This window comes from Staurois parvus, unplaced genomic scaffold, assembly GCF_062004578.1.
Source record: "Staurois parvus isolate SC_StPar_1 unplaced genomic scaffold, SC_StPar_1.0 ptg000708l, whole genome shotgun sequence".
In the NCBI taxonomy this organism is placed as follows: Eukaryota; Metazoa; Chordata; class Amphibia; order Anura; family Ranidae; genus Staurois; species Staurois parvus.
Window position 1 is genome coordinate 12,741,040 of NW_028318504.1, and position 14,524 is coordinate 12,755,563.

The 14,524-nt window shown below is 43.2% G+C and overlaps 1 protein-coding gene across 1 annotated transcript in view; it reads right to left on the reverse strand.

The window, feature by feature from the left end:
• The window catches only part of ATRN (attractin), a gene marked incomplete at its 5' end in the record, with an annotated part of 270,653 nt that overhangs the window by 51,506 nt on the left and 204,623 nt on the right, over positions 1-14,524 (reverse strand). The window lies entirely within an intron of this gene.

Genomic DNA, 14,524 nt, shown 5'->3' on the forward strand with positions numbered 1-14,524 from the left:
ATTCACTTTACGTTACTGGATAGGATGCACTTATTTAATAAAAAAAATGGGATTTTTGGAAAACTCAGACATTTACTATCTGACCAATGATTATTCATGCTTTAATTGATGGTGTCTTTCTGTTGGTTTCTTTATTGTTCTGCCTACCCCCCTGCCTACCTTGCTCATGTACTTAACTTTTATGTTCTACATAACTGTACTTATTTGAAATGAATATTACAGATGTCCCTTCTTTTTCTCTTGTATGTTATACCTTATGCTGTGAAGCTGTTTTTGCAGCCTATTCTTGATAAAGTTTGTAAAAAAAAAAAAAACACCTTTCCTTTTTATTCTGCAAAGCTCCAATTTTCTATAAAAATGCGATGCAATATGGCAACCTGGAGGCATTCTGCACACAGATGGTATACAGAACGCTCCTCAGAAATGTAATGCTTGATTGTGTGATTGGCTCACTGATTTTCCCACATGTCTTCACTAAGATAAAAGTAAGATTGTGGGCATCCCCTGCAACAAAAATATCCTTTTTGGTGAGATACTCCCAAAAGGAAAATCCAGTCTAAAAGGGATGTAGACCCTGCCACTTTCCACATTGGATTCCCATAGGTTCAGCAGCTGACTGATAATTATAAAATTATTCCTATACAGATTCACTCTGCAAATGGACACAAACAGCTGTTTCTTCAGAATAACAAAAGGTAAGAATCTGCAACAAAGTTTGTTAAAAATCCTTACAATGTAGAGTACATAGACCACTGATGGGGAATGTTTTATTCTCAGCAAAAGTGGAGTTACTCTAAGTATATTTTTGGGGCTCTGCAGGGATTAATAAGAGAGCACTAATGCATAGAGTTTATTTTATTTATTTCAGGTACTTATATAGCACCATCAATGTACGCAGCGCTTTACATATATATTGTACATTCACATCAGTCCCTAACCCTCAAGGGGTGTACAATCTAAGGTCCCTAACTCACATTCATACATACACATACTAGGGACAATTTAGACAGGAGCCAATTAACCTACCAGCATGTCTTTGGAGTGTGGGAGGAATCCGGAGTACCTGGAGTAAACCCACGCAGGCACAGGGAGAACATGCAAACTCCAAGCAGGTGGTGCCCTGGTTGGGATTTGAACCAATGACCCGAGTACTGCCAGGTGGAAGTGATACCACTTAGCCACTGTGCTCCCAAGTACATGTGTTTTTTCTTTTAAGGATAATATGGCATCCCAGCCAGCAATTGGTTTAGTTATGGATCATGTAGGGAAGAGTTTGAGCCCCTGCCTCAATTTTAATTGCTGTCTGTCAAAGGGAGGGTTCATTCATACCAGATGTGATTCTGAGAGCCACCGCTCCCCAGAATACAGACAATGTTATAAGTAAATTTGTGTTCTTGTCTTTTTAGGTTTTTTTGCCTACTTTTCTAATTGCTGCTTTCAGAAAGCCCAACTTGACAGTCAAAGTTAATTAGATTAAAATCTTTGCAGTTTTTACACAATTATAATCTGGTGGGCTAAAAACATGTTAAACAAAAGTTTTAAATTTCAGGAAATCAGAGCATGGTGCATAGAGCTGTACAGCTATGCTGCATTTTGACTTTGTGCACAAGCAGCACGTGCACAATCTAATGCAGGCCATAGATGGATCGAAGATCGGCCAATTTTTCGACCGAAAATAAAATCGGCCAATTTTCGGATCGTTAGTGGGTTAATTGTTCGGCCGTTTTTCGGTATTTTGGCAGATTTTTTTTGAAAGTTAAAGTTGGAAAAAGATTGTCCGATTTTGCCGATCGGCCGATTTTCGCGGCAATTATGGGCAAATCGGCCAATCTTTTTACCGATAAAAAATCTGCGCATGAGCAGTGACCTGCAAGAGAAAGACAAAAAGAAGAAAAAGAAGAAGGAGGAGGATGAAGAAGAGGAAGAAGAGAATGAAGAAGAGAATGAAGAAGAAGAGAATGAAGAAGAAGAGGATGAAGAAGAAGAGGATGAAGAAGAAGAGGAAGAGGATGAAGAAGAAGAGCAAGAAGAGGATGAAGAAGAAGAGGATGAAGAAGAAGAGGATGAAGAAGAAGAGGATGAAGAAGAGGAAGAAGAAGAAGAGAATGAAGAAGAAGAAGAAGAAGAGAATGAAGAAGAAGAAGAAGAAGAAGAAGAAGAAGAAGAAGAGGAAGAAGAAGAAGAGAATGAAGAAGAAGAGAATGAAGAAGAAGAGGATGAAGAAGAAGAGGATGAAGAGGAAGAGGATGAAGAAGAAGAGGAAGAAGAAGAAGAGGAAGAAGAGGATGAAGAAGAAGAGGATGAAGAAGAAGAAGAGAAGAGGATGAAAAAGAAGAAGAGGAAGAAGAAGAGGATGAAGAAGAAGAGGATGAAGAAGATGAAGAACAAGAGGATGAAGAGGATGAAGAGGATGAAGAAGAGGAGGAGGATGAAGAAGAGGAGGAGGATGAAGAAGAGGAGGAGGATGAAGAAGAGGAGGAGGATGAAGAGGATGAAGAAGAGGATGAAGAAGAGGAGGAAGAAGAGGAGGAGGATGAAGAGGATGAAGAAGAAGAGGATGAAGAAGAAGAGGATGAAGAAGAAGAGGATGAAGAAGAGGATGAAGAAGAATTCCAGTCCGGCAAAAAGTGTCCCTGCAGAGAGCTCCGCTATTTCTTTGACAGTGCTTTAACATTTATAGCGGTTGCAACAATGTATATATTTGTTTCTGAATAAAAACATCTGTATCCGAAATGGATACAAATAGATACATTGTTGCAGCCGCTATAAATGTCAAAGCACTGTCAAAGAAATAGCGGAGCTCTCTGCAGGGACACTTTTTGCCGGCTGTAGACGGGATGAAAATCGGCCGATTTTTACCATTCCTGGTAACGTCAGCCGCTTGAACGACCGATTTTTCGTTTTTTTTAAAGAAAAATCGGCCGGTTTTCTCCCCATCTATGGCCTGCATAAGGCACTGACATAGCAGCTGTGACATCAGCAGTGACAGCAATACACCCTATAAAGGGAGCCACTGTCAATCACTGTGGGTGAGTGGTGCTGAGACTAGAAGCTGCTACTTAGCATGCTTTCACACTGCTCCGCTGCAAAAACATGGTAAAAACCGCATATGCGTTTTTGCTGTGTTTCCAGTGTGCTTTGCAGCTGTGAGAAAAGGGAAATGTGAATCCTTAAACGCATCTGCAGGTGCATTTTTGCATTTTTTTTTTAAATATATATATTTCAATAGGGAGGAATGTTTTTGGTGTTTTTGTTTTACCGCATTAAACATTCTCTAAAAATGCAGTGTGCAGCACTACTGATGTGCAACAGACCGGTGTGAAGATCTCCATAGGATTTAATGGTCATACAATTTTCTGTCGCTTTTGGTAAAGGAAAAATAGAAGACTGATCAGTATGAAAAGGGCCCTCCCACCCTGTTAGATTGTAAGCGCTTATGAGTAGGTCCCTCTTAGTCCTTTTTTTATTGTATTGTAGCTGTATTGTCTCCCTTTATATTGTAAATTGCTGCGCAAACTGTTGTCACTATACAAGTCCTGTATAATAATAATAGGCATGTCTCACTCGGAGTTGTGTATCGACCCATGAGCTTACAGTGCCCAGGGGAGCACACATTTCTGGGCTGACATCACTGCTCACACTTAGGAAGCTGCTCAGGCAGTGTTGTCAGCCTAGCACAGAAAGTGTCCATGAAGGCTGAAACTGGCAGGATCTTCAGGCCAAAATAAAAGAAAGGAAAGACTAGTGATGGAAAACAAGATAGAAATATGGGCATGTAAAAAGCATACAAAATTTGGGGTTATTTACTAAAACTGGTGAGTGCAAAATCTGGTGCAGCTGTGCATAGAAACCAATCAGCTTCCAGGTTTTATTGTCAGAGCTTGACACCCGGTTCACATTTTTGTGGCCATGCGGGCCACGTTTTGCATGGGTACAAGAGCCCATTCATTTGAATGGACTCCTCTGCCCGTAACATGCAGAGAAAAAGTCACTGCACTTCTTTGGAAAATGCAGCCCACACGGGAACCTCGGTTCCCAGTACGGTTGCGTTTTCCAGTGCGGGCGGCGTGCCATTAGAACTAATATCACCCGCCCGCGGGTCCACATTTCTCTGTGCGGGTGGTGCGGCTGCACAGATTTTCATGCAGATCCACAGCGGCACCACCCACACAGATGTAAACCAGGGCTAATTGAACAAGTGGAGGTTATAAGCTGATTGGTTACTATGCATAGCTGCACCAGATTCTGAGTGCTCCAGTTTTACTAAATCTCCCCCATTATTTTATTGCATATATTTCTTTAAGGGTTTAAACACATTTTAAGTTCCATTTGCTGTAATATTTCCATCTGTGAAGCATGTGACTCATATGTCGGTGTAGTTCCACATATATACATAGCATGACAGATTCCCCCTTTTCTGTAAGAGCAGAAGCCCTCTACCATGGGGCCTGTGCCTCATATTAATGTATGTATAAGTGATGCACACGGAGAATGTGATTAAACACGCACCATTGTAACCAATACACAAATAGCCCTTCCGTGTCCCTTTTATGCCATACAGCACATAAAACTAGCACAGAGTCGCAGCTGAAGGGCTTGTCTGGTCAATGACATGCATATGAACACATTTTTCTAAACTCGCACTTACATATATGCTGGTTTATTAATATAATCTTCTGGAAACTAATACAAAAGTACTTAGACAAACCATCCAACTAATACACTCTACGGCTTCCCTTCACTCACTCTATGAAAGAACGGATGGAGCCACACTGCCATCTAGTGCCTACACCTCCTCCTGACAGGTATGTAGACACTGCAATGAAGGGAACGAAACAAAGCACAATTAAAGGGATAATTTATTTTATCCCTCATAGAAAGTCAGTTGAATTAACCAAGACTACCATAATGCGTGTGCATGCATAAATAGGGTGATATCTGAGAGTGCATCAGAGAAGTGCCCATCATAACCCAGAAGCTACCCATACATAAAAGTGTAAACAGCACCTGGAGAATAGTGGGCTGTGGACATGCAGTTCCTGCTACAGTTGTGACATTAATAGACAGCTCAGTGACATGTTTTTAGCAGCAGTTTCATGTAACAATAAGACGTGAAAAAAAAAAAAAAAAAAAAAAAAAAAGGAGGTGCGTTGGGCTCCGGCCCAAAATGGTTAAGGGTCAATGGATGGGAATGGCCATCCAGTGGTTAATGCACATAAGCTGGGGACTGGCCAATGCAGTTTCTACATATACGTTGGGGACTGGCTAATACGGGGTTGGCACACATAAGCTGGAGACTAGCCATTGAGGATTGACGCACATAAGCGGAGAACTAGCCAATGAGGCCTTAGTGCACAAACTGAAGACAGGCCAATAAAGGGTTGATGCACATAAACTGGGGAGTGGCCAATGAGGGATTGACACACAAGATGAGGACTAGCCAATAAGGGGTTGACTCATATAAAATGACTAGCCAATGAGGGGTTGACTCACATAAGATGAGGGCTAGCCAATGAGAGGTTGACGCACATAAGATGTGGGCTAGCCAATGAGAGGTTGACGCACATATGATAGGGACTAGCCAATGAGAGGTTGACGCACATAAGATGTGGGCTAGCCAATGAGAGGTTGACGCACATATGATAGGGACTAGCCAGTGAGGGGTTAACGCACATAAGAGAAAGACTGGCCAATGAGGGGTTGACGCACATAAGATGAGGACTAGCCAATGAGAGGTTGACACACATAAGATGAGGACTAGCCAATGAGGGGTTGACGCACATATGATAGGGACTAGCCAGTGAGGGGTTAACGCACATAAGAGAAAGACTGGCCAATGAGGGGTTGACGCACATAAGATGAAGACTAGCCAATGAGAGGTTGACGCACATAAGATGAGGGCTAGCCAATGAGAGGTTGACGCACATATGATAGGGACTAGCCAGTGAGGGGTTAACGCACATAAGAGAAAGACTGGCCAATGATGGGTTGACGCACATAAGATGAGGACTAACCAATGAGAGGTTGACACACATAAGATGAGGACTAGCCAATGAGGGGTTGACGCACATATGATAGGGACTAGCCAGTGAGGGGTTAACGCACATAAGAGAAAGACTGGCCAATGAGGGGTTGACGCACATAAGATGAGGACTAGCCAATGAGGGGTTGACGCAAACAAGAGGAGGACTGGCCAATGAGGTGTTGACGCAAACAAGAGGAGGACTAGCCAATGAGGGTTTGACACACATAAGATGAGGACTAGCCAAATAAGGGGTTGACGCACATATCATAGGTACTAGCCAATGAGCGGTTGACGCTCATAAGATGAGGACTAGCAAATGAGGGTCTGATGCACATAAGTTGGGGACTAGCCAAAAGGCAGAAGACTAGCCAATGAGGGGATGACGCACATAAGACAGGGTCTAGCCAATGAGGGATTGACTCACATATGAGGCCTAGAAAATGAGGTTTTGACACACATAAGATAAGGACTAGCCAACGAGGTGTTGATGCACATAAGATGAAGACTAGCCAATGAGGGGTTGACGCACATAAGATGAAGACTAGCCAATGAGGGGTTGACGCACATAAACCAGGGACTGGCCGATGAGGGGTTATGCTCATATACTGGCTACTGGTAATGGAAGGCAAAATGCACAAACTCTGGGAGCTGATCACAGTAGGTCAATGCATATACAGAAGGGGTAAATGCATAAACACTGCTAGGGATTAAACTAGCAGAGCGCCCATTTCACTGCTAACATGGATATTAATAAGTGAAGTGTACATGCTGGTGGCCGGACACTGGGCAAAGACCTATATGTGTGCTCAAGGAGGAACCGTACTGGTAGAGAATGCTCCGTTCAGCTCCATTCAGTCCTGGAGACAAAAATCCCATGGACAAAGCAAAACTGCCAGTGATGGAGATTATATATATATATATATATATATATATATATATATATATATATATACAGTATATATATATATGAAAGCAAGAGACAGCAGGAAGCTCCAGCTGTGTGCACACAAGTCAAGATATATAGAAATAATTTCAAAGAGCAATTGCCTTGTACCTGTGGAAGACTCACAGGATATGAATGACTGGGAAAGTAGTAGAAAAACAGCAGCCAATCAGCATGCAGCCAACTTGTTTCCTTTCTACCTACCTATTAAATAGCATGATGCTGCTTTACAATCAGGATCCGCTGAAATCAATAAACAGCAATGATTCATGCGTGCGCCTCCAGTATTGTTGGACAGCAGCTAAAAGAGAACCCTGATGCTTACAGATGAGCCCAGATGTATTGTGAGGTGTTTTTTTTTAAAGGTATACCAACCTAATTTAATGAGCAACAATTGCTTCTACACGAGTCGCTATAAGGCTCCATGGACACAGGGCTTGTATAATAACACTGGTAACGTTCGCGGTTTTTCAGCGTTTTTGCATTAGTGGTTAGCCGCATTTTATAGCGTTGTGTTTTTTGTTTTTTTTTTACAGCCAAAAAACGTTGATTCCAGCCTATGTGTGCATGGACACGTAGGATAACATGCTGGGGAGTTTACTGGCTGTAGAAAAAAAACACCAAAAGCCAAATCAGCCGCTGTAAAAACATCCGGTGTGCATTTGGACTTACAAGCATGCAGCCAGTGAAGCGTTGAGACACCAGATCTGCACATTCTTGCATGCTCAGGGTCAGAGACTCCCTGGTAGTGACCTGACTTTTCTCATTTACAATTAGACTGCATAAACATTTTATATACTATTTATTCATCCAGCAGGAGGACTTTCTGCCTCTTTTTCACATACTTTTATCTGTATTTTCACCAGAGTTGTAAAGCCCCACGGAGAACAATAGCTTAAAGCTACAGCTGATACCCAACAATATTTGGAATCCTTTGTATTTACATAAAACAGACTCAAAATCATTATAGATTAGTTCAAGACATAACAGTCAGGTCCCATCTCTTGCCCCCAGCTTGTGACTGGACATTGAAGGACTAGCAGCAGACTAAGGAAGCTCATCCTTCTGCTCTCTTCCCCCATCAGAACATGTGCATGTAACAGAGCCGGTTTGGCTCCTTGGTCTGCCCTTCCTTCTCCCAATCTGACGACTGCTGTACAGGGGATCACAGGAGGCAGATATCAGAAACAGAATCAACAACTTTTCTCAATGGAGGAGGCAGAAAGGGGGCAGGTACTCATTGGGAGCTTCTTCAGAGATGGCTGGGAGCTCGTACCACCTACAGAGCTGGAAGTTCAGCACCAAGAAGAGGACGGGGCATCCCTGCAGTGAAGTGATTTTTAACAGGATCCAGCGGCTTGCACAAGGGAAATACTTCATTACAGGTAAGTTAGGTCACTATACTATAGGGATTCTTTTTCCTTTTCCAAGCTAAAAATGTCCGCTTTAACCCCTTCCCGCCCAATGCCAGCATCCCTTTATTAGAGTCTGTACACTTGGGAGGTGGAATGGTTTGGCTGATCACGTGACCACCGATTGGCTTCTATAGTGGTCACGTGATCGGAAGTCTGTCCCCCTGACTCCTGATTATTAGTACAGACCAGGAGCGGTCTTTGACAGCTTGTCCAAACACAATCTTGGCTAGAGCTTTTTTTTTTTTTTTTCCTTTACACTGTTGAACACAGCAAAACCTTGCACTACCGGATGCGACTATGTGAATGGGCCCATAGCCTTTTATACAGATGTGTGGAGAAACTATACATGACGTTTCTGATGTCCATGTGAATGAGCCCTTACCACTATGGAGTCCAGTAGATGTCAACCCCCTTCCCATGACTGCAGAATTCTGCAACACCATTCTCTGCAGCATTCAAGCTCCTTCTACTCATGGAAGAACAAAATGGCTTATGACTACCAGACCATCTTTTCCATCCAAAGAGTGACTTTAAAAAAATAAATAAAGGTGGGATGGAGGAAGTAAAGCACACATACCTCTTGATGAAGTCTGCTAAAATAACATGTTTTCAGAAAGGCTCGTTCAGAGGATTCAACCCCAGCCAAAGAGATTAGTGGTGGCCTGGTATAGAGGTAGAGACTAGAGAACGTGGAGCACCATGACTGTGTCCTCCAGGACTCATCTATAGCTGCACACCAATTGATGAAGGCTGACTAGTGACCATACCTCTTGATGAATTCTGCTCTAAAATAACATGTTTTCAGAAAGGCTCGTTAAGAGGATTCAACCCCAACCAAAGAGATTAGTGGTGGTCTGGTATAGAGGTAGAGACTAGAGAACGTGGAGCACCATGGAAATGTCCTCCAGGACTCATCTATTGCTACACACTGATTGAGGAAGGCTGGCTAGTGACCATACCTCTTGATGAATTCTGCTTTAAAATAACATGTTTTCAGGAATGCTCGTTAAGAGGATTCAACCCCAACCAAAGAGATTAGTGGTAGCCTGGTATAGTGGTAGAGACTAGAGAACGTGGAGCACCACGGCTGTGTTCTCCAGGACTCATCTATTGCTACACACTGATTGAGGAAGGCTGGCTAGTGACCATACCTCTTGATGAATTCTGCTCTAAAATAACATGTTTTCAGGAATGCTCGTTAAAAGGATTCAACCCCAACCAAAGAGATTAGTGGTGGCCTGGTGAAGAGGTAGAGACTAGAGAAAGTGGAGCACCATGGAAATGTTCTCCAGGACTCATCTATCGCTACACACCAACTGAGGAAGGCTGACTAGTGACCATACCTCTTGATGAATTCTGCTTTAAAATAACATGTTTTCAGAAAGGCTCGTTCAGAGGATTCAACCGCAACCAAAGAGATTAGTGGTGGCCTGGTGAAGAGGTAGAGACTAGAGAAAGTGGAGCACCATGGAAATGTTCTCCAGGACTCATCTATCGCTACACACCAACTGAGGAAGGCTGACTAGTGACCATACCTCTTGATGAATTCTGCTTTAAAATAACATGTTTTCAGAAAGGCTCGTTCAGAGGATTCAACCGCAACCAAAGAGATTAGTGGTGGCCTGGTGTAGAGGTAGAGACTAGAGAACGCGGAGCACCATGACTGTGTCCTCCAGGACTCATCTATCGCTACGCACCAATTGAGGAAGGCTGGCTAGTGACCATACCTCTTGATGAATTCTGCTTTAAAATAACATGTTTTCAGAAAGGCTCGTTCAGAGGATTCAACCGCAACCAAAGAGATTAGTGGTGGCCTGGTGTAGAGGTAGAGACTAGAGAACGCGGAGCACCATGACTGTGTCCTCCAGGACTCATCTATCGCTACGCACCAATTGAGGAAGGCTGGCTAGTGACCACAGCAATAGAGGACTATCAGAACGCTTACAACAGAACATTAACACGGCAGAAGTCCTGGTCAGAAAGCATGCCGCACATCAGAGATCAGGAATATGAGCGTATGAATTATTTATCATGACCATGAATAGCTCTCTCTTGCATCTTCCCTTGAATTTACAATTTTCCATTTGAGCCTGTGTAATCTGGACCATGGGGACAGTTCTAATGGGGAACCGGCTATTGCTGTGATCTTAAATAAACTCCCTTTGTTCTCGGCGATCTCCATGGTGCCACTAGGTAATTTAGCACAAGTGACATTTTACTTTTAAACTTGCTAAATGTCTTGACTTTGCTCCGAGCAAAGTGCGGCATTTGTGAGCCACCGTCGGGGTCGCGATCTTCAGCTCAGCGGCAGCTTAAATGTGACTCCGGAAAGATTTGGGAACACGAACCGATGAGCCGTGCACAGCTGGGAGGGGGTGGGGGGAGGGGGGAGGGGGTGGATGGAGCAGTGAAGATGCTTGGTAAATATGCATTACATAAAAAGGATTATTTAATCTAGTGCCCAATGCTCATGGGACTCACATGTGTCCAGGAAACAATGCAACGGCGCTAAAATCAAGAAGCTTACTTAATTAACTTTTAATGAGAGTTCTGTATAATCTGCAGCAGACTGAGCAGGCTTTTCAGAGTGCCCCTGGGCAGGCTACAGCCCGATATAGAATCAAGAAACACTGTTCAAAGGTTTAAACTTAAAAGAAAATAAAGTCACGAGGATATACATAAGGAAACAATAAGGACTTTTTTGATAGCCCACCACTCAGGGCCAACTGTCATGTAAGGAAGACTTGAGCAAACACCTGTCACAGAAAAAGTTGAGACTTTTAACAGCCTAAACACATTTCCCCTTTGGAAAAGACTTGTCGACAAATCAAAATCTTCTCTCCTTTCCAGTCCCGGTAACAACCAAGGCGAACAGAGAGGTTGAACCACCCCAGCAGGGGCGCAGACATCAATAAAAATCTGGCAGACGTTCTCATACTTCCCTATTCAGGCTCTCATTTTCTGTGCCCCCACCAGAGAGAATTCATCTCACTACCTGTTTGAGGGACACAACAGGATGTGAGCGTGAATCTGCCGAAATGACGACAACTTTGGAAATTATCCTCAGAACAGGTGTACTGACTGAATGATTTCCCCACACGTCTTGCTCCGGTGACAACTCTAAAACCTACATGTAACTGCGATAGGGGAACTGGCCCAAACACCTGGGTGAGTGTCTACATAACTGTTAAAGCAGAATTAAACTGCACGACTCAATGAACAATTTTGTGGCCCCAGGAGCTTTTTCTGCAATGCACATCATACAAGCACATTATGGCAGACTTACCTAGCAAAGGGACACCCCCCCCCCCCCCTCCAGTGCCGTGATGTTTTCGCTTTTCTCCGTTGCCAACGCTGCCATTTTATCCTGGTCTGCTTCCAGGTTTGCAGTCTTCAGCCATCTTCATTGGCCAGGTCAAGATGATTATTATTTATTTCAGGTACTTATATAGCGCCGTCAATTTATGCAGAACTTTACATATATATTGTACATTCACATCAGTCCCTAACCCTCAAGGGGTGTACAATCTAAGGTCCCTAACTCACATTCATACATACACATACTAGGGACAATTTAGACAGGATCCAATTAACCTACCAGCGTGTCTTTGGAGTGTGGGAGGAAACCAGAGCAGACACAGGGAGAACATGCAAACTCCAGGCAGGCGGTGCCGTGGCTGGGATTCAAACCAACAACCCGAGTACTGCCAGGCGGAAGTGCTAACCATTTAGCCACTGTGCTGCCCACGCATGTGCACAGGAGGCATTTCATCTTGGCGCAGATTCGTGCACTCAGCTGTGCATTCACGGCTCAGTGTACACCGACAGGAACAGACAGGCGGGTAGAAGCATCTAATACAAGAGGGCATACACAGGGTCTCTTCTGTCATGAAAAAAAAACTTATTAAACTAACTTTAGTTCCACTTTAAAGCTGGCTTTACACATTAAAAAAAGTCAAACCAATCACTGTAAAAAGCCCTTTGATTTACCAAACCCATGTAAGGGGAGGGCTCATGAGTCCATTCAGTCTATATCCAATCATGCAAACCCTTGCACCACATAAGTGATGGTAGAGCTAGAGATTGCTCCACCAGATTGTAATGTGTGTGCTCAGCTTGAATGATGCTTTGGCATCTGGTCATGCATTAAGGCAGCTCACTCATCATGAATGGACTACCAATGCACCCCAACGGACAGAAAACAAGAAGAGCCTTTTGCATTGAGCACTGGCTTATACTGTGCTGTGTGTTGGGGCGCCATTTACAATTTAAAGGCATTGAGCTGATACAGCAATGCACAAATATGAATGGGTCCATACAGAATGACATTCAGTTTGCTAAAGCATTGTGCATCAAACAATCCCTTTTTTTTTTATGTTTTCATCCTGTGTCGCACCACTTTCAGCCACTTTGAGTGATGGCTGCATGGGATTTCTCAGGGTTGGTTTCCTGATAGATACAACAGAGGACCATGCTTGCATAATTTGTGTGTCGAAATGGCCACTCTGCCTCTATCTATTCACCCAGAGGTCATCACAGAGGACAAGGGGGCACTCTTTACGTCTGGAGGAAAAGAAAAATGGAAAGGTTTCTTCACACAGAGCTGTGAAAATGTGGAATAGACTCCAAGAGTTGGTTCTGGCCAGCTCAGTGGATCGCTTTAAAAAAGTCCTGGATTCTTTCTTGGATACACAGAATATAACTGGATATAACATTTATAGGTAAAGTTGATCCAGGGAATATCCGATTGCCTCTCGGGGGATCAGGAAGGAATTTTTTTCCCCTGCAGGAGCAAATTGCATCATGCTTTGCTGGGATTGTTTTGCCTTCCTCTGGATAAACTGTGGGTTTACGATTATAACTTGTTTTTTTATGGTTGAACTGGATAGACGTTTGTATTTTTTCAGCCAGACTACCTATGTTATATCAGAAGGCTGTGTAGAAGGGTGGCACTTAATTTCGGAGAAAGGGGCAGTGTGTTGTTACCCTATAACAGAAAGTGCCAGTACATGGCCCTTTGATGCAGGATCACCAGATATTACTTTAATAAAATCTAATGACCAATTTGACAAAGCCACTTCTCTTCTCCCGTATTGTGCCCCTGCCGTTCTAACTTCACCATATACAATGCAGGACCTGTACAGTATATGACATCATCAAGGCGTCACCCCATTCTGGGGCTGGAGCAATAAAAGTGTTCCTTTGTATTAGATTAAAGAGTATGTTACCCCAACATTTCATATTCCTGATATGTGATATTTGTATTAAAAAATATCCTGTTCTCTTTGCATTGCTGCTTTTGTGTGAAATACCTATTGATCCTGCCAGCCCCCCAGTTTCTTATTTCAAACTGACCACAGTAGGCATGAGAGCACAGCCATTCCAGCATGGTCAGTTTTCTGGCTGTGCTGGAAGAACAGCCTGCCTGTACTCCACAATGGTCAGACTTGTGCAGGGGGGTTCTCTGGGAAGATCAATGTACTGCTGTTCTTCCACCCCCACCCTCCAGCCCTTTATGCAGCTGAGACCAGAGGACATGTGATTACTTATACTAAAAATATTTTTAAAAATATGATATATATATATATATATATATATATATATATATATATATACACACACACACACACATACATACACACAGTGAAGGAAATAAGTATTTGATCCCCTGCTGATTTTGAATGTATGCCCACTCACAATGAAATGATCAGTCTAAAAATCGAACAGCAACAAAAGTATTTGATCCCCTTCACAAAACATGACTTAGTACTTGGTGGCAAATCCCTTGTTGGCAATCACAGAGGTCAGATTTTTCCTGTAGTTGGCCCCCAGGTTTGCACACATCTCAGGAGGGATTTTGGCCCACTCCTCTTGGCAGATCCTCTCCAAGTCATTAAGATTTGGTGGCTGACGTTTGGCAACTCGAACTTCCAGCTCCCTCCACAGATTTTCAATCGGATTAAGGTCTGGAGACTGGCTAGGCCACTCCAGAACCTTAATGTGCTTCATCTTGAGCCACTCTTTTGTTGCCTTGGCCGTGTGTTTTGGCTCATTGACATGCTGGAACACCCATCCATGACCCATTTTCAATGCCCTGACTGAGGGAAGAAGGTTCTCACCCAAGATTTAACGGTACATTGC